Raw genomic sequence first — 25,206 nt, 5'->3', positions numbered from 1 at the left:
GGGCCTGCTCCAAAACGTGCTGGGAGTCTTAGATCAACCTGTCCTCAGCTCACGCTCACGCTCATGCATAAGTCACTCACTCCATCTTCTTGTCTCTCCCACCTCTATGAAAATGAGGCTGAATATAAAAGTGAGGCTAGGACCTCCACTGAAATTGAATGTGAAGAAGCAAAAAAAACCCTAAAAAATGCAGCAGCCTTGTGGGTGTGCGCAGTATTACCGGGACCCGCTGGTATATTGTGTGACCACCCGCTCCCACCCACAACACACAGAATACCGCCCGCACCCGCAATTTTTTTGTCTTGACGCGAGGAACCTGTGGGATCCCAATCCCAATGCAGTTCTCTAATCTAATGGACAAATCTGGGTTTGATAGATGTCAGGAGAATGCTACCTACTAGAATGCATAGTGACTACTGAAAGGTTTGGTGGAGGTGTGATAATGGTCTGGGGCTGTTTTTCAGGGTTTATTATTATTATTATTATTATTAGTAGTAGTAGTAGTAATATCTTTTATTTATATAGCACCAACAATTTACGCAGTGCTTCTTACAATACATATATTCAAGGGGTATGACAAGACGAGAATTGACAGACTAAGACAAACCCATACATTAGGTGGAGAGGGCCCTGCGCGCAAGCTTACAATCTTGATGGAATGAGATGAGGCACAGAGACAAAGTGAGAAGTAATGTGAGGTTGTATCAGTGAGAGGGAATCTATATATTCAGAACAAAATATGTGCTACCATGTTATTGCATTGTAAATGACCGCTACATGAGTATTGTGATTGGCTGCATAATATTCAGTGCTGGCTGTCCTGAACAATCAAATTGCTTTCATCCTCGAAAAAATAAAAAAATATATTTTTTAAAAGCACCCAAGATCTCTGTTATATGTCACTTAATGACCTATTGCCAGCTATTGATTAACTTGAAGTTAATATTTAGAACAAGAATACATTTATATTACTAACATAAAGGTTTTTATACACATAAGCAGTGTGCTACATTTTATATATGTACAATTGTGATTTTTTTTTTACTATTACACATTCATACTCCAAAATGTCACATTAACTACAGATTTGGAATACAAATTTTTAACATGTAACAATCCTTGACCGCTGCATGGATTTCCAACGTAAAACCCCTTTCTAAAAATACAATGAACAGGAAAGAACATAATTAAGGTGACCCTTTACAAGACCTCTTGTATCTCTGAATGTTAAATTTGAAGCTTTCCCTAAAAGCACCTTTCTGTGTTCAGCAAAATGTGTCTCTTTTCATGCATGTAGAAGGTTAAATGCCCAGGGCAATTGTTTAACCAATCATAAACGACCATTAGCTGTGGCGAAATCACATCTTTGCAAATTAACAGAGCAAAGAGACTTGCTTTACTTGTAACTCTATAGCTGATTTATCAAGCATTTTGTGATCTCTAAACCTTCGCCTATCCCTTCACTAATGGTGAATTAGTAGAGAGACAGATGGGTTTCTCTGTGATAGTTCAGGCTGGTAATGCAACTAACGTTACAGGCCAGAGGTAGTTTATAAAAGCCTGGTAGGAGTTCAGTGACTACTGTGTTTGCCAGTGGGACTCTAATTATATATAGCTGTGGAATGATTAGGTGGCTGTCAAACTGAGAGAGATAAATTGTTACAAGAACCATCCGCAGGGAGTTATACTGTATATAAACAAGACACTTAAATTAAACAATTACGGATTCGAAAACCTACATATTTTTTGTAGGACATACATTGTTTACTCGCAAAAACATATTGATGGATACAATTCTGCATTTAAGGGACAGTGCAATGTTTATCAAGCATCTTCTATGAAGCTAAATATATAACAAATATTAAATAATGCATTATAAATTGAGAATGTTACCCTGTTTAGATTTGAGTAATATAGCCCTTTTGTGAGGTGGTCCTTAAGAAAAGGTGTAAAAAAAAATAGGAATTTTATATTTAACTACATTGCTCTCTTTACTTCACTGCCAGGACCTAAGTTAAGATATAAACATTTTAGACAATAACATAGGTGAAGCGTACCACCAGCGTATCAGCATCCACTCAACATAATAAAGACACAAACGCCCCTCTTCACTTGCTCTTTCTTTGCTGCTCCCCAGATATGAACACAATTTTCTATGGTTGTATCACACTTTGCTGAAGTGGTAATTCAGACTTTGTCATTTAGCATACCTTATTATGCTTCACGAAGTTAATGAAACCGGTGCAGAGATGTCCACTTGGATTATTCACATAAACGAAAGTTGAGGTGATTGCTGTAAATTTTGTGATGGTTTTGGTGGCAGGCAACAAATTGTTATGATGATTGTAGTTTATCAACTGCTAAAAAGGGCTACCTGCTGGCTAGTTTTGATTTGGATTGGGCCTCTTTACCTAAACCCACAGAGGTGGATGAGCCAGCCATTACATGGCATAAGCCAAATGGGGCCCAACCTAAATGGTGGCCAACTCATCCTCCTTGGACACAGGTCCTGGTGAACACACAGTGATGATGGGGAAGAAGTGCTTCTGCCTCACATGCTCTACAAGCCCTGTGATTTTCTTACGTATAATTGAAATTCCTTGAATACAAGTGACTTGTATTGTCTTGGTAAAATAATTTTAAAATCGTATCATGAAAGTTCATATCAATATCAAACAAAGCTGATAAATCTCCCCAAGGGGTTAATATTTCTTAAGGTCGTAGGGTCAGCTCTATTCCAAGTACACTAATGCCTTTCACATGATCAATAAAATAATAGGACAAATGAAGAAGACGCCTGTGGGATTTTTTAACTCCTGCACTTTGCTGTAAAAGGTTATATGTTGGTCTTAGAGAGTTTCATGTACTTGCAAGTCTTTTGAAACCCAAAACATTTTCATTTGCTGCTCCTTACATTTATGTCTCATTATCCCATCTAAAGCCCCATGGGTGATATTTTAACATTGTCCCCACTTGAATATTATTGTATTTACAGTGATTAAAACAATTTAGTTCATATATGATTCTATTGATGTAGAAAATAGCCTGGGTAAATATTAGGGCTCAACTGAGTGTTTATATTGGACATGGCCTGCGGCCAAGGGCAGCCTTCTGCTGGATACACGCAGCCAGACAATTTTCTTATACTTGTGTGGCATACGACCATATGTAACCTGCCTGTAGCAGCACGTTAAAGGACATGACCTGCTCAACAGTTCAACAAATTTGTCAAGTAACCCATATTTGCCAGATGGGTCTGGTCTATTTAGGCAGTGGCAGACTTGGATTTATTTAAGATGAAATACTTTTTTTTAATCTAGAGTTGCACATATTGCCACCTATGTGGTCTGGTATGAGATTGACAATACAAGAACACATATTACCATAATTGTTACCATACCTTTGCTGTGGGACATAGCCAACTGGTGTATCTTTCATAATTTACCAGTTTGACCCCATTTTTACCAATAGAAAGCACTTAAAAGCACCTTAACATGACCTTTTATGTCTTATGCTTTCCAAAAATGGTGGGCTCGGGGGATGTGCTCACATTTTTGTTTTCATAAAGCTACAGTGTTGAGGTACAACATGATTGCAACTTGTAACATACTCGGAGTGTAATACAATATCATTTTCATATAAAACATATTAGAACCCAACACCTGGAGTATGATATCATTTGGATTTATTACATATTGCTTTATTAGAGATAGTTCAAAAGACCAAATGACTTTAAAAAGTCCTGAAATGTAAAAAAGAAACTGCAGCGTGGCAAAAAAAAGAACTTTGAATTGCAAGACGGAAAAGAGGTGACATAAGAAATACATTGTATTTGGATAATGTGCCAGAGCCACAGGCATTGTAGGGACTAATGGAAAAAAATGAAGGTTTTTGACTTGTGTGCATAGTTTAAAACTTCAAATAGCAAAAAAATATCAGTAAGAGAAGGTGCTGACATCTGAATTTGGAGCCTTATTTTTAGACTAGTCCCTGGTCTGTGTCACCCTGGGCAATTTCTCTAAAATTAGATTTATGTGATATATATGCAGTATATTATTTTTTTTTTAAATGGGGATCCTTAGCATGGGTATACTACTGTGGGATTATTTTATAAGATGAACAATTCAGGAGTGGGCTCTAAGCATACAACACTATAAAGCACTATATCACTTTTTGTGTGATGTATTCATTGTGTAAATCATTGCTGTTACATACTGAATGGAATCAAGAAGACCAGCAATCAAGAACAGAGACAAATAACTGAACATCATTTTATTGAAAAAGGGTTGTAGCTGTGAAAATCACAAATGATTTAAAAGTTAAGGTAGATCTGTCACTTTACCAATTCATACATTTTACTTTTCTATATATACTAAATAAACCTATGCAACTATGTAAGATCTATTTGTAAGATCTATTCTTTTCAAACCCATTTGACAAACAATACCATAGGAGCAGCCGTCTTAACTTCATGTCCTCAGTACGTACATTATTATTTTTCCCTGCCATGTTATTTATCTACGTTTATTGGGGTACCGCTCCTTGTAAGACAAAATTAGTGATTTGAAAGTAATAACCAAGAATTAGCTATAAAAATAAAAATACATAAACTATTTTATTGCTTCTATAGCACATGGTAATTTCAACATGCCCTTCTGTACTAATACATTTCAGTGCCAGCAGGTAAAAATGGCTTCTGTTGTAGTTAGAAACACATGTATGCTGTCTATGGGCAATTATCAGCCTGCAGAATATGTAATGGGTTTCCAGTAGGAAAACCGAAAGAGTTGTGACGCTGAATACTGACTTTGGAAAAAGATGCTCTGAATTAATAAAAACCTCTCTCCTTGAGCTGTTTACAAAGCATATAGATGGCATGAAATATTCCTCTTCCCAAAGATTATGAGCTCTTCTGCCTCTTTGTGTCGTATATGTACACTGGGTAGAATCTGATGAGAGTAGACAATTGACTTTTGCTGCCTGCTGATTTCAATGAACAAACGAGAGAGTAGAGAACAGCATTATTTCAAACATCTTGGGAAGCACTCCGTGGTCATCATCTGTAATCAACAATTTTGCAAGTTTCCGATTGCACGCAGTTCTTGTTGGTTCAAAGCCACCTGCGAGCTAACCAGTCATACTTAGGTAATACATCACTTTGTAGGGGATCTGAATGACAGGATTATTTGTTCTGCTTGTAAACTGATATCTCACAGGGTGCCAGGAAGATGCAGTTCAATAAAAACTATTTTATATGAATTCTTGCTTTGTCCTTAGAACATATTTCTTGACAGATATATTGTTAACTTCTGTTGACTTCGTATTGAAAGAAAAGCAATTTCCATATGGATTAAATAAATAGATTTTATTTTATAAAAAAATAATAAAAATGATGCTTTAATACAATACAGTTAATATACTATTCATCACATGCACTTTCATGGTGTTTCTTTTGCAAATGCATTGGATTCATCAAAATTCACCTCTATATATATATTTGCCCCTTCCACAACCCAGCTATTTTTTCTGCCCATCTGCTATATAACTGAGGGTAGATTCCCCTACTGGGTCATTAAGCTCCCCAGTAGGCCACTGCTCCATAGGCCAGTTAGGAAGCCTCTACACTCTTGAGGATCATCCGCATATTTTCCTGGCAAAGGCATTTTGGGTGCTTTAGCTGGCATACTTGGTCTAGTACCAGATGAGGATGAATCAGGTGAAGTACCTTGAGAAAGTGCTGGCAACATATTGGTGGTCATAGGTCTTAGAAGGTAAGCAATATCTATCTATCTTTCGTTCCAAGGATTGAAGTTGTAATGCGTGTCTAGCAAGGACTTGATTTTTTACTATCCTGTCTTGAAAACATTCATGCCAAATCTCCGGGATCCATATTGTATGCATATTGTGATATTTTAGTATAATCGACAGGCTGAATCTATTTCCTGCTATAGGGAATCATTTACAGAGATGGTATACTAATTTAAAGACATACTCAAGCTCTCAGTCAGGTAAAACTTATTTTGGAGTCCAGTTTTACTACCAAAGTAAGTGAGAGCACAAAGCAAATAGAATTGTGTTGACATACCCTGCTGCATATGTGCAGGCATCATACTCATACCATAAGCTCCTGTAACCTTACGGAGGGAGCATCTAAAATGATGCCCAACAGGAATAATGGCTACGTTGCTGATGAACATGACAAAGTAGATTTATAATCTAATTAAAGGATGCGCCATCTTTCAAATATATTTGAAGAAACCGTTTTATTCTTTTATTGTTTTATGTTTCCATTTTATGTTTTAATTGCATATTGTTCTAAAATGCATACTATATATATGTCAGGGTCTTACCTCAATCGGCAGCAGAAGTCTCCGTCCGTCCGGCTTCGTGGCATGGGACCATTCCGGCCTACGTTAGGCCGCATCCTCGGACTCCGGTGCGGCGAATGCACGTAGACGGCCTAGATAGGGGTGGGACGAGTTGTGATTGACGGTCACTACTCCATTGAGACATACTGATGAGGGATGGGTCTCTGTAGCTAGTGGGGAGGAGCTATCTCCTAGCAGGCTATTTAAACCCACAGCACATATGCCTCATTACCTGATTGTTCAAGTCCCTAACTATACCTGTTTGCGAATACCTGTTTGCTGATACCCTTTTGGATTTACTGGACTTTGAGACCTCAGCTTGTTTATGGACTTTGATGTTATTCTCCCACTTAAGACCTCGGATTGCTGTACGGTACCGTTTATGCCTTTTTACTACTCAGTGGGATAAAACCTTGCTGATATTCCTTGTATTGCATTTTGCCTCTATTGCACGTCTAGAGTCTCACTGCGCTATGCTCCAACCCTGCATACCCTACAATATACCTGACCCTTCATGCTCAGACATGAAGTGCACCAATTAGTTGTGAGAGGCAGCTTCTAGTGTTTGGAGATCCCTACTCTAAATGAACTTGTATGATGTAATTGTCACATAGACTTTTATAGATTAACAGTTATCATTTATCTTTAAGATCATATACAGTTAAGTAAAAAAGTGCAACTGGGGCAATTCTTCTCCCTTATAGGATTTAGTGTCAACATTTTGCATTCAACGGGCTTTCCAATTCTCAGCTTGGGTTTAAATATTATTTTCACACAGAACACACATTGTTGTCCCAAAGGAGGCCAGGGCGCGACACGTCCAGCTGCAATGCTACACTTACAACTGTGGTGATAATTGCACGTTATGTTCCATTCTCCCAGGGTGAAATTACAATTTCAGCAACAGTTTAAAGGTGGAACCAGGTCTCAATTTACCCAACACACACATTGCATGCTGAGATTCAGAGTGACTTTGGGGGCTAACAAGCAAAGGGACAAAGTATTACCAGTTCATTCATATGGGCTACGATCCCACTGAGTCAAGCAACGCAGACAGCAAGATTTCTCTGAGAACAGAATACTTGTTAACAGTGTGAGTCTGGTGTTCCATGTCTTATAATTTAATAATTCTAATTGATGGAATATGTGCAGGCATGATAATATTTGTCATACATGATGACCACAACTCCATCCACAAATTACTTTAGTTTTGTTCGAAAAAAACAGGGCAGAATGTTCAAAACTATATAGAACTATAGACTATTATACTGTACTAAGCCATCCTTAATATAGTAAAATATATATTTTTTATGTATTGGAAACAGAATATGGGTTCAAAAACAATCCAAACCAGAACTAAGATATTGACCATTCATTCAACAATTTACAATAAGGGTTCATGATCTCCTGAGATAAGATATTGCATATTTACAATAATTAATTTCTGTGTTATTAGGACACTTAAGCGGAAAAAAATTTCCTACATTTTAATAGGTTATTTATTTAATACGTTATAACGGTGTCATTTTCTAGCATGTCAGTGTCGCACTTGCTGCTCCTTTCCATTTTCAGGTGGGCCCTCCATGGATCAGCAGAGGCTCTAAAGTAACTGCTTCAGTTGCTTGCCTGGTAGTACTACCTATGGTGCAATTACTTATATAGTCAGGAGGACACTACAAGATGCTTCACAAATCTAGATTTGGACATTCTGAGTGAGCCACTGTTCAATGAGCAAATGTATTTGCTGAGCACACCTCACATATAACATATATAATACCACACTGTGCAAACTGCTCAATAATACCTACTGCTTGATTTTGTGCTGTTGTGATTACACTACAATCCAAACAGTTTACTTTGTTAATTCCCCATGGTGTGTAGTCTCAGACAGACAATGTTTTATGGATTTGAGAATCTGAGCAACACATCTGACTACTGATCCACACAAATAGACATAGTTGATTGTAAGCTTATTTAACCATGTCTCTGTACCTGATTTCGCTAATATTATTTTATTGTTTGTATCATATCTATAATAATGCTTCAGTTTTAAAATATAATGTATGCTATATACATAGATATTATTTGTTGGATCCATTGACATTCATTAAAAGCATCAAACTGCCTAGATGCCTTGTTAACATTTTAATACACCAATTAAGATATTTCCTGTGCAAGGAATGCAATTGGACTGCTAAACAGTCACTCAGTTAACAGCTTTGTTACATTATTTATAATTGGTGCAGAAACAAGATATGGTTTTTGATTAATTCATTGAATCATTTGATGTACCGTATTTCCCCATGTCTAAGACACACCTTTTTAAGAAAAATTTGGGGTCTAAAAATTGGGTGCGTCTTATACAGTGGTGGTAGATTTACATGACCAACTTAAGACCCAATTTAACACTATGAAGAACGAGCTGAGAACATAGGAATTTTATATATAATTTGTATTTTAATTTTTTTTTACTGTATATATACACAAACATACCGTATATACACAAAAAGACCACTGAGGTCCCAAAGAGTCCCAATCAATATAATTTTGTTTTAGGTCTAGTACTTGAAAGCATTCACTTAATTTCAATGTTTCTTGTGCACGATATGGGTGGAAACCCCCAGTTTTCTTTTGGCCAAACCGTTTTATTTAAGATGAGGATGTATGTTAGTGATGGAAATCCAGATATTATGGTTTTGTTTATTTTCACATATTTTATAGTAAGAAAGTCTTTATTTTTTTACAAAATATTCTGTTATACGCAGTTGCCAACAGTCTGTCCTGCTATAATGGATTTGAGATGCAGCCGTTGTGTGTCACAAAACATTACTGTGCATTCTCATAGTATTGCCCTAGGACTGCCCTAACTTGTCAGGCCATACTACCCGGAGGAGGGGCTTGGTGAGGAGGTGAAGGTAGCCACACATCTTACCATGGTTAGCCATGCCAGAGCCATGGCTAGCAGTTCAGTTGGTGGGGTAGGTAGCAATAAGGGTAAGGTTAGCTTCAGAATTTGTCTGAGAGTTAGAAGGTAATTGGGCAGTAAGTAGTATTGCTGTAGACAACTTCCTTGCCCCGGTGAAGGAGCACAGTGACCTGGAGACCTGGGGAAGCAGCACTTCACCCAGAGAGTACTCAAGTATGTACATACAGTATATAGTAAAAAAAAAAAAAAAAAAAAACTCATTGCACAACATCCATGTGAAACATTAGATCCATGCATATGTCACCTAATTTGAAACCCAGTCTGACACTCGTAAGGAGTTGGGAACAGTATACATTTTTTGCACATGAAATCCCCTATAGGTTACAGGAAGACAAGTTGCAATTTTTACAAGTCACAACAAGTGTACCCATGCAGCGACAATTGAATTCTTTAAATCAATAAGCAAAAAAATCCCAGAATAACTTAAATTTGTATAACAAGCATTAATTGACATCCACCTCACTGCCCAAGGTGAGAAATAACTGTAGTAAATTCAACAACTATTTCTATATTGCCCTTTACGTAGTCTATCCCACCAGGGGGCATCCTAACTGGTCTACAGGCACAGTGAAAAAACACAGTAGTCACTAAATCATCGACTCGACTCTGGTAACAGATTGAAATGTCAAATTTGTTCACATAGGTGGTGTTTGAAGACATTTATAAAATGACTTTCCCGGTTTGTGTTTCTAGAGCTCAGACAAGCCTGCTGGCTTTAAGGGAATGAGCTTTCTTATATCCAAATCTTCTGTGCTTGTTTATTTCAAAATAGAATTTCCTTTTAGACTACAAACCTGACCACTTCTCGTTATAACAACTGGAAAAAAGGTAACGAGAAGCCACATGAAATTGTACATCTATTAACTTACGTAGTCAGAAACAACAACAAATATTTCTAGAGAAACATAATCTATAAATCAGATGACCTCCCTTAATTAGCCATGATGCTAAATACAAGCAAAAGAGGGACAGTGGGGCAGCTACCGACGACAGTGCTTCAAAATTGAGACTGTCTCACAAAACCATGGAGTATACTAGATTTTGTGGCTGTTACTTCCATTTGTTTACTAGCACTAAAAAGCCAATAAACCAAAAAAGCCAGGGCTGTCCTTAAACTGGAGTCAAAAGGGGCAGCTGCCCGCAACAACCATTGTCACAAGGGATGCAACTACAACTGGGGCCTCCACTCTAGGGGGCCTGGACAAACTTCTCCCATGCACTTGTTGGATGAGGACGTCTCAGAAGAATGGAAGATGACACTTACTCTAACAGTCTCCGTTTAATCTGCCGAGTCAGTGTGGCAGTGTTTTTTGTGTTCTTGGTATTGTGGTGTTTGGGAGGAGGGTGTGATAGCATGATAGGAAGCGATGGGGGGAGTGTCGAGCAATTGCTTCCCCATGGGCCAATCAGTATTAAAGGCTGCCCTGGCTTTAGTTGCTTTCACTTTGTTTTAATCATCCTGTTACTATTTTATGTGTCATGTTGTATGGTTCTTGGAAACCATCCACCTTTCTAAAGTGATCCTTATCAAGCTTCCTCTTGTTCAAGGTGCATCCTAACTGTGCAGAATACCAGCATATGATGCTATAGTCTGGTGTTGCAAATATAGAATCAATACCTCTGGGGGTCTTCGCCAGCCAAGCAAAGGCTGTCTTTGTATAAATGGGGTAGTTACAAGGGAGGCCTCTGACCAACTTATTGAGATGCGACCTTCTGGAGAGACAACCTTGTTTAGAGGGGGCCTGCCACTGTAGGTTTTTCTAACAAGGTATTAAAAACGAGCATCTAAACCGACTTGCAAGCTCTGTTAACTAAGTCTATACTAAATATAATAAATGTTTCCTTATTAGTATTAGCAGATTTTTTTTATATAGCACCAACAGATTCCTTAGTGCTTTACAACAAAAGTTAAAAAGTACAACACACTTCCAATAAATAGAGAGACAATGTACTAAGGTTTTAATATTAACCAGCTAAATTAATGATGTAAGCAGAAATAAACATGGGAAAATATTGTAGAAAATCTGCCTTTTGAAAACTGAGTGCATGTCTTAAAAGTATTTTAAAATAGCCATAGTGTGCCCTATTCATTCAAATCTGCTATGTAAGCATTAACAATACTTACATCTTTGATACACATGGGGACCATGTATAAGATTAATAATTTAGTAGGGTGATGAGATTCTCCTATTTATGAGTCAATAACTTCTATACTAAGCAAACAGATAAACTGATTAATATCTGTTAGTAGGTAAGCATACATTGAAAATGAAACAATCATTATTTATCTGCTCTTTACCTGAGTCAAAGGAGACTTGGGGAATGCAGTAAGACTCATTTTTCCTCCTTATTAAATGGAACAGAGTGAGTAGATTGTGAAATTAGGTTATTCTTGAAGCTGAGCTTTTCCATAAGAAAACAGGTTATGGAGCAGCATTTTATGCTTCTAATTGGACCATCAAAAACAGAAACACTCAAGCAGCCAGCTAAGTGGGATTTATTATGGAACAACTTTTCTTAAAATAAATTAGTAACTCTCAGCTCTCCACGATACTCAGAGTTTCAAAGTTTACCATTTACTAAAATATACAGCATTAAAAGGATTGACATGAAGTAAAACCTTGCTTACTGAATATAAATAATTTATGGTTACACCTATCTACTGATCTTTAACCCTATTTAATAACACATACAATATATAAGAACACACTATTCCGACACAAACCTTTAATGAACCTATATCGTGGGCCATACAGCATTTTTATATCTTTGTTCTCAGTATAAAAATTTAACATATAGATTTCAATAACAGAGTGGTTGAAAGTGTCACATAATATCATACGTGGGAACGTCCATGGTAGACTCGGGGTAGTCCCAGAGAGCATTATATGGGAGAGGAAAGGGAAATTAGTAAGTGACAATTCCCTTGACCCTTAGAAAGAGCAGATTGAGCTAGAAACAAGGAGAAGCAGGGCTTGACCCTGACACTCCCATGTATGTTTAATATACATATAACACCATACATTGTACATCTAATAAAGACATAGTCATGTGTATCCAGCAGACAGCCACACACCTGTAATATGGGCTGCTGAGCTTAAAGTGCCAGGGATGACATTTAGTCCCAGCTCCTGGTATTACCTTTAATATTACTTTTACCGCTTTTATCTTTCTTTCTTTTTTCTTTCTTCAATACTTTATTTATCTATCTCTATGATAAGTAGTAAGGGTACCAAAAAGGTTATAAAAGTAATATAGAGAATTAAAGTCTTACAGAGTGCCTAGAATAAATTGAGTTTGTTTACAATAGAAAACAAGAACTGAACCAATACACAGAATGTAAACAATATGCTCAAGGTAACACAAAGTTACAGGGAGGGCATTAAAGATCTAGAATGCACTGCATTTTGTTTGGATGCATTTGAGGAGGAGTATAATTCAGTTTTGGCATTTCTATCTTTTAAATTCAAGTGGACTCAATTCGGAGTTTAAACTAAATATTTATAAACTCCTTCCTGGCCAATAAATATTCATTAGTGTAATATAGCAGTGATACTTTTAAATGCGATTATGTTGTTATAATATGTTAAAATACTAAAATGATGTACCTTTTTAAAATAAATATTTTTCTATGAAAATAACACATTCCAGCAAGTAATCCCTTGCTAACAACAATTACAGTTTCTGTTTATCTAAATAATTTGAAAATGCCATGCTATTTTGTTAGTATTATGCAACACATGCACACAGTTTTTAATATTCTGTCTGCCAAGCCGGTTTAAACAGGTGTAATGGAGTGGTATTAATAAAAGATTACCTACATCAGTTTTCAATTAACTTTAATGTGCACTAGTTTAAAACTGGTTCTGCTATCAAGAGACCTAGAAGGCTGGCATGCAGTGAGATACAAAAGCTAATGAATACTATGTGTGTTAGAATATATAACATGGTTTTTGTGTTGCACAAGATGCCATTGTGGTGGGTACGTTACGCCCATCTTCACAAACGCAGGGCTCAAAAATAACAAGGAGAGTTGTGTGAGCTTGTATGGTTAATGAAAGAGGGACCCTAATTTGAGTCTGTGCCTCTGATTTGCTCTTCTGAGTCTTTTGATTAATCTCTAAGTCCGGTTATCAGACAGTGTCCAGACGTATAGTTGGCTTATACTGCCTATTTAAACACAAGATTTATTTTTTTGTTACACTTGGTTGTTGTAAGTCATGGTTTGTACTGCTGTTCTATTTTGATCTCATTAACCCGGTGCGACTAGGACTGTTTGACCTTGTTCCCTGTTTCCTCATTTGGCCTTATTACCAAGATCTCCTGTTACCCACCCAGTTAGTTCTGACTCTGCTCCTAGTCTTCTGATTTGGCTACCGTCCATGCTCTCCTGTTGCTGACCTGGCCTGTCTGACCCTGGTGGCTCTAGTCATTCCAGTCTGTTCACCTGTATCTGACCTACTCTGCTCTATGGGATCCAGTGTTCAATCGCATTACAGGGTATTTTTAGCCTACCTGTTTACAGTCCACTCTTAATTCTTTAATTCTGTTTCTTTGAGAAAACATAGGTGAATTTTGTTCTAGTTTTACATATCCATGATGGTTTTATTGACGTGAGACAATCAGATGAGACCTGAAAGAAATAATAAAAGAAAACTATTTGTTATTCTGTTTGCAAAAGGAAAGACTCATTGGGAACATTAACTGACATTGGAGGCAGAAGACAGGGTCAGAATAAAAAGAGGAATCTCCAAAGTAGTATTGGCTTAGTATATTGGCGTTCTTATGGAAAGTTTGTGAACATATGTCATAGATGATGAACTGCAGCTGGTAGGTCCACTGAGGATTCAAGGGGCATAAGTAATGAATCTCCATAGCCAGAGGAGCTTGGGTTTGTGGAGCTAGCGATTCTTTGTTAATAAACATGCCTTAAACAATTAACCTTTATGCCGCTCTGAGGTCCATGTAAGACATTCTCAGCAAATGGCTCTAAAACAAGTGATCTTTGTCAGATTATGATCTCTATTTACTTACGGAAAATTAATTTTAGAGCCACAGCAAAACATCAGCTCTCTGGTGAATCCCAGCTCAAACCACCTCTGTCACATTCTGTGATCCAACAATGCTTTGTTAGAGCAGAATGAGAGGAACCGCTACAATCTTATACAATCACACATCTCTTTGAAGATTAAATTAAGTTAGAAATCAGATATCAAAGTTATTGACCCTTTTGTTTTCTTCAATGGCAGGGAAAGTCTAATTGCTGCCAGCACTGATTATGAATACAATATAATGAAACATTATTTTGAATTTCCTGGGATGACTTGACAGGGAACAACATATCTGTGTGATTGCCAATCCTCTAGAGAAGGCGTGTATGAAGCAGTATTGCAGCAGAAGTGCAAGGGTTACAGATGAACGTCATTGGAAATTTCTCAAGCAATAAACACAGAAGACATTGTATCTTCTATTGGAAGAGATAGTCTGCTCTTTTCCCTCTGGAGTTTCCAATATCATCCAATTTGATTAGAAAAATAGAAGAAGCTCTTTAGAATCCCTCTTCAAATGTCAAGAAGACGTACCCTTTAACTTTCCAGGGAAGAATAAGAGTTTATCTTTGCATTTGCAGTGAATTTTAGCACAACAGTTAGGATAGGCAAAAATGGGATTAACGCAGTTCATACATTTACTGTTTGGAAGTTTCCCAAAGGTTCATAGCATCTGGATTTTTGTTCCAAAAAGTATCTTTCACGTTAAGACTGGCTTGTCAATATGTTCAAAGCCTGCTGGGTATATTTCATTGCGTGGCATCAGTAGACAGAGTACCGTAGTATAGTAGTAGGCTTCAGTAGACTGGGTGACAGTTGTACTATAATTGTCTGGAAAATGTCAGCATAGGGGAAAAGTCTACCTGACTGTCCAATGTGATTTCAGTGTAATTCTATATATATATATATATATATATATATATATATATATATATATATATATTTATAAAACCACAGGGGGATCTGGAATTGTAGAAAATCAGCGTGACTGTGTACATCTAACGGGCTGTTTTTGTAGTCCATTTTACAGCATATACAACAAAAACTCACCAGTGCAAATTGACAGTAAGTCTGTATGTTCAAAAGGCATTTGTAGTTTACCATATCTTTGGACCATCTGTTCAAGCTAAAATTTGAGTCATCCAGTGGAGGTACAGTTTATCCTGGCAATAGCTGACGAAGTTCCATTGTACTGGCTACCACTGTTATGTAAATATAATTACTAGAAATGGGCCATTTTATATTCGGGTGGAGGTAGCTGAAGACTGAACACAATAAGACAAAAATGTAGAATGATTGTAGTTAAAGATTTTTCTTTTTGCTCTCACTCCAAATTATACAAAATGACTCACCCTTGTATCTATATTAATGTTGACATAATGTACCCTTTGAAATGATTGCACTGTTGTCAGGAACTATTGTTATTACTATTTGAAGTTGAGTGTCTACATAGGTGGCATATAAGGAGACGGGTAATGATTATAAGGAGGAGACCAGAGCCAGTAGATTACAAGATATATGTAAATTTCAAAAGAGAAGACATAAGGCTTAGATGTACTGCAAGGTAATGGTAGTTCACTGAGAGTTATAGGCTCACCGGAAGGTCATGTAACGCCGGAGTTCCTTCATAGAAGCTCCGGCGAAAGTGCCAGCAGCAGCAGGGGTTGTCTGCATCGTGCAGATGTCCACCGACTGCCACAGAGGATGATCCAGATTCCCTGCCGGCAGCAGGGCTTAATGATAAAGAAAAGAAAACAACACCGGCCCGGTGCCCGTAACTGCATATCCTGGGCGTTGGGCGATATGAACTGCGCATCCCTGTGCTAGACCCCAATTATAGGCCGCATCCCTACTTTAAAGACTTAAAGTGTGTGTGGGGGGTGCGGCCTATAAATCGAGCCAATACTGTATTTTTCCTAGAGTCGCCACTGCTGAGAGTAGATTATATTAGTTGAGCCTTCTAGAAAACATGGTAGAGGATAATTCAGTAAAGAAATGCAAACATGCGTGTGGTAGGCTACAATGAATATGGTAAAACTAAGAAAAGGGGGAAAAAAAAAGAAGATAATAAGGCTTCATGTTTTTACAGCAGTAAAAATGGGCATACTTGATTGACTGACTTATTCATACCTGCCATATTCCATTTAATTTTATTTCCAGAAGACACATAAAATAAAAAAGTGAAAAGAGGGCTTTGGCCTTTTGGTTCATTTAAACTTTATCTATAAGTATATTTGAGAAATGTACGTAAATAGAAGTGCTTTAAAACAGGTGTAAAATGATGTGAGCTATGTAATTAGATGTTATTTTAAGCAAATTATTCAAATGTCTTAAAAATCTCACTTTTTTTTTTTAGGCTCACTAGTTATTTTTCTATTCTTACAACACCCGTGATTGAAAGTGAGAAGACACATTTAATGTAATTTTCACAATCCTAAATAAAACAAGCAATTAAAGATTTGGTGGACTTTCTAAAAATCCTTTTTTCCAAACTAAGTAAGATGGATAAAGGCATTTAGTCTATAAGGTATGTTTATGCACTTACAGCTGAGACAGATGGGTATTTCACCATGAAGCTGAATGAAACTGAGTTGTTTGCAAGTTGACATTTCCTTACCTGAAACTTGCAGAATTTTGTAAAACCATTGCTTACCCAATATCAAATTTACAAAAAAAAAAAGGAAAAATAATTTTAAAGAAGGGGTTCCCCAGACCTCTTATTAACCAATGGAGGGGTAATGATTACACCACCCCTTCCCTGCATAATGGGGCAAGTGTAATTCAATCAAGGGGGTGTAGAGCCCAAGTACACCCCTTTACCCCCATCCCTTTTCTAAATATATCAGTCTGGTGTACTCTACTTTCCTGCCAATAGCTTGGCCAATTACTTTTCATGGAAAATTAGAATGTTTCTAGGGGTGTCCATACCATACAAACCTGGTTTATTAACTTTTCATTGATAATGAATTAATGGGCTTTTGTTATAGTTCATATCTTTAACCCCTTAAGGACAATGGGCGGTCCCTAAACCCATTGAAAACAATGCATTTTGAGCCCGTACATGTACGTGCTTTGTCATTAAGGGGTTAAGAATTTGTGATAATTTCCGCTGCTCTTTACAACAATAAAAATTACTAGGAAAAGGTAACATTCTATTTTCATTGTTGCACATACTGACCCATCTGACAGTAGTAAACGCTTTAAATGTTATGTTTTATCAGTATATGACCTCTCATATGCAAATAATGCTGCAGGAAAAGGTGATCTTTTACCTAGCCCTAACTCTGTTGGACAAAAGGTTTAAGACTAATCACTCATCAGAATATAGAAATGAATACTTTTTGGGGCAATATTTTTATGTTTCTTTAAGAAGAAAGATGCATAGCTGTGGGTGATTTAAGAAAAACGTGTCCCTTCAACTTGAAAGGGTCAAAAACACCAAAGTATTTTTTCATGTTTGGTTTTTCTTTAATTCAAACAACTCGTAACAAGACCTATCTATTAGGCTATAACATCAAATAGAAATAATTAGTCCCAAGCGATTTACAAACTAATCTCTTTAACAGGAATTTAGAAAGAAATTAAGTAATCAATTATATCATAAAAATAGGACTGATAATAAGCCCTTTCTCAGTAATCTTATATGGCCAAAGAAATAATGAACCCATTCTATCTCAGAACCTATGCCTTTTGAACTACCTATTCAGAAGCAAGATGAAAGGAGAGTTCGTAAAAGAGTTACCTTTTCAACTGCCTCACTTTATTATTCATTACGAATGGTAAAGAGACATTAAGTCCGCTGCCTCGGAGTGACCTTAGACGCAAACCTATCTTTGATCCCTCACATCAAATCACTCTCTAAATCCTGCCACAACCAACTACGCAACATTTCCAAAATTCGTCCATTCCTAACTGCCAGCACCGCAAAACAACGAATCCACTCCCTTGTAATCTCCCGTCTAGACTACTGCAACAACCAACTTACCGGCCTCCCTCTCTCCTGACTATCCCCCCTCCAGTCTGTCCTCAATGCATCTGCCAGACTAATCTATCTCACCCGACGCTCTGCATCTGCCGCACCTCTTTGCGAGTCCCTCCACTGGCTCCCCATCCATAGCAGAATTAAATTCTAAATACTAACTCTATCCTATATTTATGCCCTTTAAATTGTAAGGGTCCGATCTGCTTAATAGCGTTTTTTAAGACATACTTTGATATACTACACCATAATTTTTTTTTCTTTCTTTTGTATCTTTGTACATATTATTTTTGTGTTGCACATATAATTTACTCATTATTTGGGTGTGCAGACACTTGTGTGGTTTTGATTGTATTTAATTTGGAACATTTTGGAGAGTTTGTTCCTGTGTTTTTGCAGCACCACTTCACCAGAAGGTGTAATACTTAATTAGATTAGATATTTAATTAGAATATTGCGCTTCACTTTTTTGTATTTAAAGAAACTCCTAAGGAGACCATTACACTCTATGTATGGGCATACTTATGCCCTTTAAATTGTAAGGGTCCGATCTGCTTAATAGCATATTTTTAAGACGTACTTTGATATACTACACCATAAATTTTTTTTCTTTCTTTTTTCTCTTCCTTTTATATACGAACCTTTTGGATACTGTGTGTGGGAACTCTCGCTGGCAGGGTATCTTTGTACATATTATTTTTGTGTTTCACATATAATTTACTCACTTATTATTTGGGTGCGCAGACACTTGCGTGGTTTTGATTCTATCCTACAAAGCTCTGACTAACACCACTCCCCTGTACCTATCCTCCCTCATCAGCAAATATACTCCAGCCACCCTCTAAGATCCAACAATGACCTGCTCCTTGCATCTTCACTTATCACCCCCTCCCACGCCCGCCTACAGGACTTCTCTCGCGCAGCACCAACCCTCTGGAACTCTCTTCCCCGTGCTGTCCGACTCTCACCAACTCTACCCTCCTTCAAATGCTCCCTAAAAACTTACCACTGACATAAACATCAAAACTTCTCTCTCACCCACTTACAACCCTTATCTTGCCCTACATTAACACCATTCACTACCACGCAGTCCTTACCATCTGTTTCTCACCCCTTATCCACCTAGATTGTAAGTTCCCATGGGAACAGGGCCCTCCATTCCTCTTGTATCTGCATGTCAATTGCTGTATTGTACTTGTCGTTGTCTGTAACGTTTTCATCTTTGTACAGCACTGCAGAATTTGTCGGCGCTTTATAAATAAAGTATAATAATAATAATAATTAAGGAAATTACACTAAGCCAACTACTTATTGTACAGAGCCAGCCAAACTCTTTTTGCATTCGACGTTAACTGGGGTTAGCCCTTTATGATGTATGGTAGAAGCATGCATTCAGATTCGTACAAATTTATCGAATTTAGGTAAATTCAGTGATTCATACGAAGCCCCAAAAACAAGACCAGACCCCCCATGAAGCAAATAACTTGTTCCAAATACACTCTTTCTTACTCACTCTGTCTCTCATTCTCTTTCACTACCTCTCTATGTTTCTCTGCCTTCTCTGCCGATCACTTCCGCTTCTGCCAACCGCTTCCGCTTTAGTATCACTTACATCTTAAGGTAGGTGATTTATATCAAACTATGCGTTACACTGAAATTTTAAGTACCTCACTTATATACATCAGTTGCAAACTTTAGAAAAACTATCCCAGGGACACTTTGCAACAAAGCTATTAGTTACTTACTTTAAAGTTTACCATACTCACTTCTCCAAAGCTCCAACCGCTCTGTCCAACCCACATATCTAGCATAATTTAGACCCACCTAGTTATATTATAGTGCAGATCATATCACCAAATTCCAAAACTGACTTTCCATTACACCAGCAGGATCCACTTCACCCCAGGACTTGCCAATACATTAGAACTTTAGTTCTAGGGGAATAGCTAGCATGTGTCATAAAGGGGAAGACCCAGGACAAGAACAACAGTTTTTTTTTAGAGTAGCTTTAGAAGGGCTTGACAACCAAATTCTGGTTCAACTCTTCCATTTTGCACTACGATAACCTTGTGCGAACTTCCGGCAAATGGCAACGCTTCTGGAGACGTCCTCTCTCCTGATTGAAGGATGTCACAAGATTGAAGAAAAAAGAGAAAAGAAGACAGAAGAGGGGAGAAAAGAGAACAAGAAGATGCAGGACAGGTAAGCAGATAATGTAGGCATACAGAGAGCATGAGAGAGTGAACAAAATGAATAGACTGTCTAAATACACATATACACTGCTTTACAAACACCTGCCGACACACATAAACATTACCCAGGTATGCACATATATACAGTATATATACACTGCTCATACACATACCCTGCCCATACACACTGCCCTTAGACACGCCAGCCCATAGACACACAAATGCACTGAAAATGCTTTTCTTTAAGTCGATGTTAAACAGTGCTCAACAGATTGTGATGAGTATGTTTGGAGATGTACATGCTTGCATATTACTCCTGTCTCATAAGGATTGGCTTTTAACATTTAAACACAGAATTGTGCAACTTTTTTGACTAAATGAAGTAGCATATTATTTTCTTTATATAACACTACATCTATACAACATTCATAAATGTAATATTTGTCAAAATGGCTTACAAATGGAAAAGAAAGAGCATGGTTATAATGAGAAAAGATAATCACACAGAGGAGCCTTTTGTTCACTGAAAGAACTATTGATGTTAAAATTTACTGTACCTTGTTACCACCACAGATGGATACATATTCATCTTCTAAATACTGAATCCATATAAAATGGGAAATAACAATACCTTAAACTTCCCATTCAAAGTTCTAAAGAATTAGATAAAACTGTGGAAGCACTTTCTATCTTGGCTGGATAGAGAACCTCACTGGTTCTGTAGCACTTATGGTGCAAAATGTGTACTGGTACATCACTGCTTGTCACTGATCAAGTCTACTATGAATGTTGTGGACAGTGGACACCCTTTGATAAAATAATTTTAAAAAATAGTATGTTTGATATCATATAACTTGTTAATGTTATATTTTCTATGCAGACATACTACATTCTTTCAATAGGCTCCATCAGAGCAAGCTGATTATATCCAATAGGGATGGGAAACTTGCAACAACCCTAAGGATTGCAGATAATATTATTAATATATATATATATTTATGTATATATAAATATGTACTTGTGTGTGTGAGCACGCATGTGTACTTATGCCCCCCAACTGTCTCAATTTGGGCGGGACAGTCCCTACCTCTGTCCCGCTTTCTCAGGGCCATAGGAAGGATAAGGTGAGAGAGGCACTGCAAGGGGGCACACAGCCGCTTCAGGACTGGTTGGGGAGATCACAAACCCCCTACAACCGGCCCAACATTACGGAGTGCAAAGTCTGTCATTTCAGACCTCGATTTCCGTGCTCCCTATTTACGATGTGTCAGCAAATGATGCCGAGCGCCAGGATATGACGTTACCCCCCCCCCGCACTCTGCATCAATAGCCGGCGCATAGTGATGAGGGAGCACTAAAGCAGAGGCCTGGAGTGGCAGACCTCACTCTCCCACCACAGGATGGAGGATGATAAAGGTAAGAGATGAGGAGAAGGGGGTGTAAGGGCAGTGTATGTGTATATATATCTGTGTGTGTGTGTATATATATGTATATATATGGGAAGGTATGTGTAAGGGAGGTGTATATGTATGTGTGTGTGTGTTTATAGGCAGGTATGTGTAAAGGCAGCATGTAAGGGCAGTCTATGTGTATATGTATATGTGTGTTTATGGGCAGGTGTGTGTAAGGGCAGTGTAATGTGTATATGCGTGTTGCTGGACAGGTGTGTGTAAGAGAAGTATAAGTATCTGTAAGCTGATGTGTGTAGGTGTATGTGCATATGTGTGTAAAGGCAACGGTGTAAGAGCAGTGTATATGTGTTTATGGGCAGGTGTTTGTAAATGCAGTGTGTATGGGCAGTCATGTGTAAGGGCAGTGTATGTGTATATATGTGTGTTTATGGGCAGGTGTGTATAAAGGGAGTGTGTATAGGCAGGTGTGTGTAAGGGAAGTGTATGTGTATATGCGTGTTAATGGGCAGGTGTGTGTGTAGGCAGGTGTGTGTAAAGGAAGTGTATATGGGCAGGTGTGTGTAAAGGGCAGGTATATGTATATGTGTGTTTATGGGCAGATGTGTGTAAAGCCAGTGGGTAAGGGTCCTGTGAGGGATTAATAAAAAAAAAAAATCTCTGCTGCTGTGGACTACTCTTCCAATGATGCTCAGCCAGCACCATGGTGGACACCTGGCTGGCTGACAATCATTGGAATTGTAGTTCATAGCTAACATCTGCAGCTTTACTGTTGACTGCATGTCCCATGATGCTCAGCCAGCATCATGGAAGCAGTATGTCTGACTGAGCCTCATGGGAATTCAAGTGTGACCCAGATCCAGTTTACCATGTCCAACAATTGAGTTAAATTTGCCTTCCAAATACACACCTGTACCTATAAACAATACGACGATTAGGTAACTATAAGGGTATTCAAGACTGTACTGCTGACGACTTGCATAATGACAAACAAGCAAAATCTGAATGATAAATAAAAGTATCTGTCATGTCTTAACTGATTTGTAATTTGTTCTTCGAATTTGGTAAATCATCTGGTTTTTTTAAAAAAAATCAAGAATAAGATAACATTACATAACTTCAGATACCTAAATGTTCTTGGGTTTTAATAGCCACCTACATTTTTTAGTACCTGGCGTTAAAAGCAGACTGTAGCAAGACACTATAATTAACAACTATGAAACAAAATTGTAATTCAAAACTTTTTTTAAATAAAATGAAACCTTGCTTGTAATCAGTGTTTATCTTTCTTTTAACATCTGTGGTTATTTGTACCGGTGCAAATAGTAATGACATAACATACTCAAGAGAATAGACCAATGAACAGTTAGAAAAGCGTCCAACATTTTAATTAAAAAAATGTCATTTTAATATTATAATTTAATATTACATTTATGCGCTTGCAGCATGTTATGCACATCTGGCCTATTTCAATAAATTGTCAATTGTTTAGAAGTTGGTTAACCTGTCAATATTAAAGAGGGTCTTGGAATTCTGATATATAGACAATACATTGCATTGCAAGCATAACTTGAAGTATTGATATGCGTGATCTTAAAGTTTACTGTATGAAAGAAGACTCTGAACTCCTAACTTGTATCCATTTTTTTTATTATTTGACTCAGATCATTAGATGATTGGCAGATGAAAAGAACATGATCGACCAGGGGGAACTTATAGATTTGAGTAAAAAGGCAAGGGTTATATTAAGCCTTTATATATTCTTCTTCGCTTTCCATGTTTTGTTTTTTTTTTATTGTTTCCCAACATTAAAGTTTGGCCTTCAGGGATCTGAAAGCAGATGCAACATCTCGTTCACAGCAAAAGGCAGTAGGTGGGTTGCTATGGAGACAGACCATGTGACTTTTTTAAGGTAATACAAAAAAAAACTTCTCCAAATCTAATTCTTCAACTACATCTACCAATTTTGCGTTTGTCTCCAAGGCAAAGTTTATGAAGAGATCTTTTTTTTTGTTTTGCAATAAGTACAATGATTTGACAAATTTGGGTGATTATTAAATAAAAGCATTCTTGACATCAGCCAGCTGTTTCTTTTTGAACCAAGGCGAAGCGCTTTTTAGAAATGCCTTGGCTTGTGAATTGGTCCCTTTTAGATGTGTAAAATTACAAAAATGTGAGATATCGACAAAATATTGCCAGTTGCTAATAATATTATATGCTATATTTTAAATAGCCATCACACTAAAATATTTTATATTTCAAGATTGATGATTTTTATAAGAACTTAAATCGACTCTGGATTATGGGCTATGCAGAAAAAAGTATGTGCTTTGATCGGCATGAGTGCTGCAGGATGAAAGGGCAGAAGCTTAGTGGATCTACAAATCATTTCACTAGTTAGGTCTCTATATTGGACATAATATACTGTAGGATATAGGTGCACTGTCAATGAGATATTGAGTGCTGCACGTAATAAACCATAACTAACAACTGTCCCTGTATTGGATGCATGATTTGCAATTTAACTCTATAACTAAACCCCAAATAGCAGTCACACTAACACACACTCAAGCTAACGCACAATTGATCGCTCATGCTAACCCACGCTCGATCTAGCACACAGTCCATATAATACACACTTACACATATACACTAATGCTAACACACGCCTCGACGCCTTTTTTAACAGTTGCCACACTTTTACAGCAGGGTTGAGTATTCTGTGACATGACCCTGTTGTATTCTGTTCTCTGTGAATGGGCTGGTCCAAGTCACATCCTAGACCTAGCCTTATATATTACTGTCACGCTGCTGAGGTCTCTGTGCAGCGTGAACTTACCCAGCGTTTGTCTTCTGTGTTGCTATGTCGGGAAGAAGTGAGGCCTGTCACATGAAGCATGGGGCACGTCATTGAATGACGGCTAGGGGTAGGCTGAGAGCCAGATTTTGTGCTCCTGTATTACCTATTTGGCGAATTGATTCCTGTACGTTCACTTTGGCTCCTGGGTTGTCTGACCATTTTCTAGCTAGTAATTTTGTACCTGGTTTTGACTATCCATTCTTCGTTTCTACATTGCATCCAGTGTTAAGTACCCTGGGCATCTGCCTGCAGTTTTACTTATACATGTATCCCCAGTACTTGCCACCGATTTGCCTATTTATACCCGTCATGAAAGTCCCTGTCCTCTAATCATGGGGCTTAAACCCTTGCCAGGTGTTTCAGG

This window comes from Spea bombifrons, chromosome 4 (assembly GCF_027358695.1).
Source record: "Spea bombifrons isolate aSpeBom1 chromosome 4, aSpeBom1.2.pri, whole genome shotgun sequence".
Lineage (NCBI taxonomy): Eukaryota > Metazoa > Chordata > Amphibia > Anura > Pelobatidae > Spea > Spea bombifrons.
The sequence above is the reverse complement of the archived record's forward strand: the minus strand, read 5'-3'. Positions refer to the sequence as shown.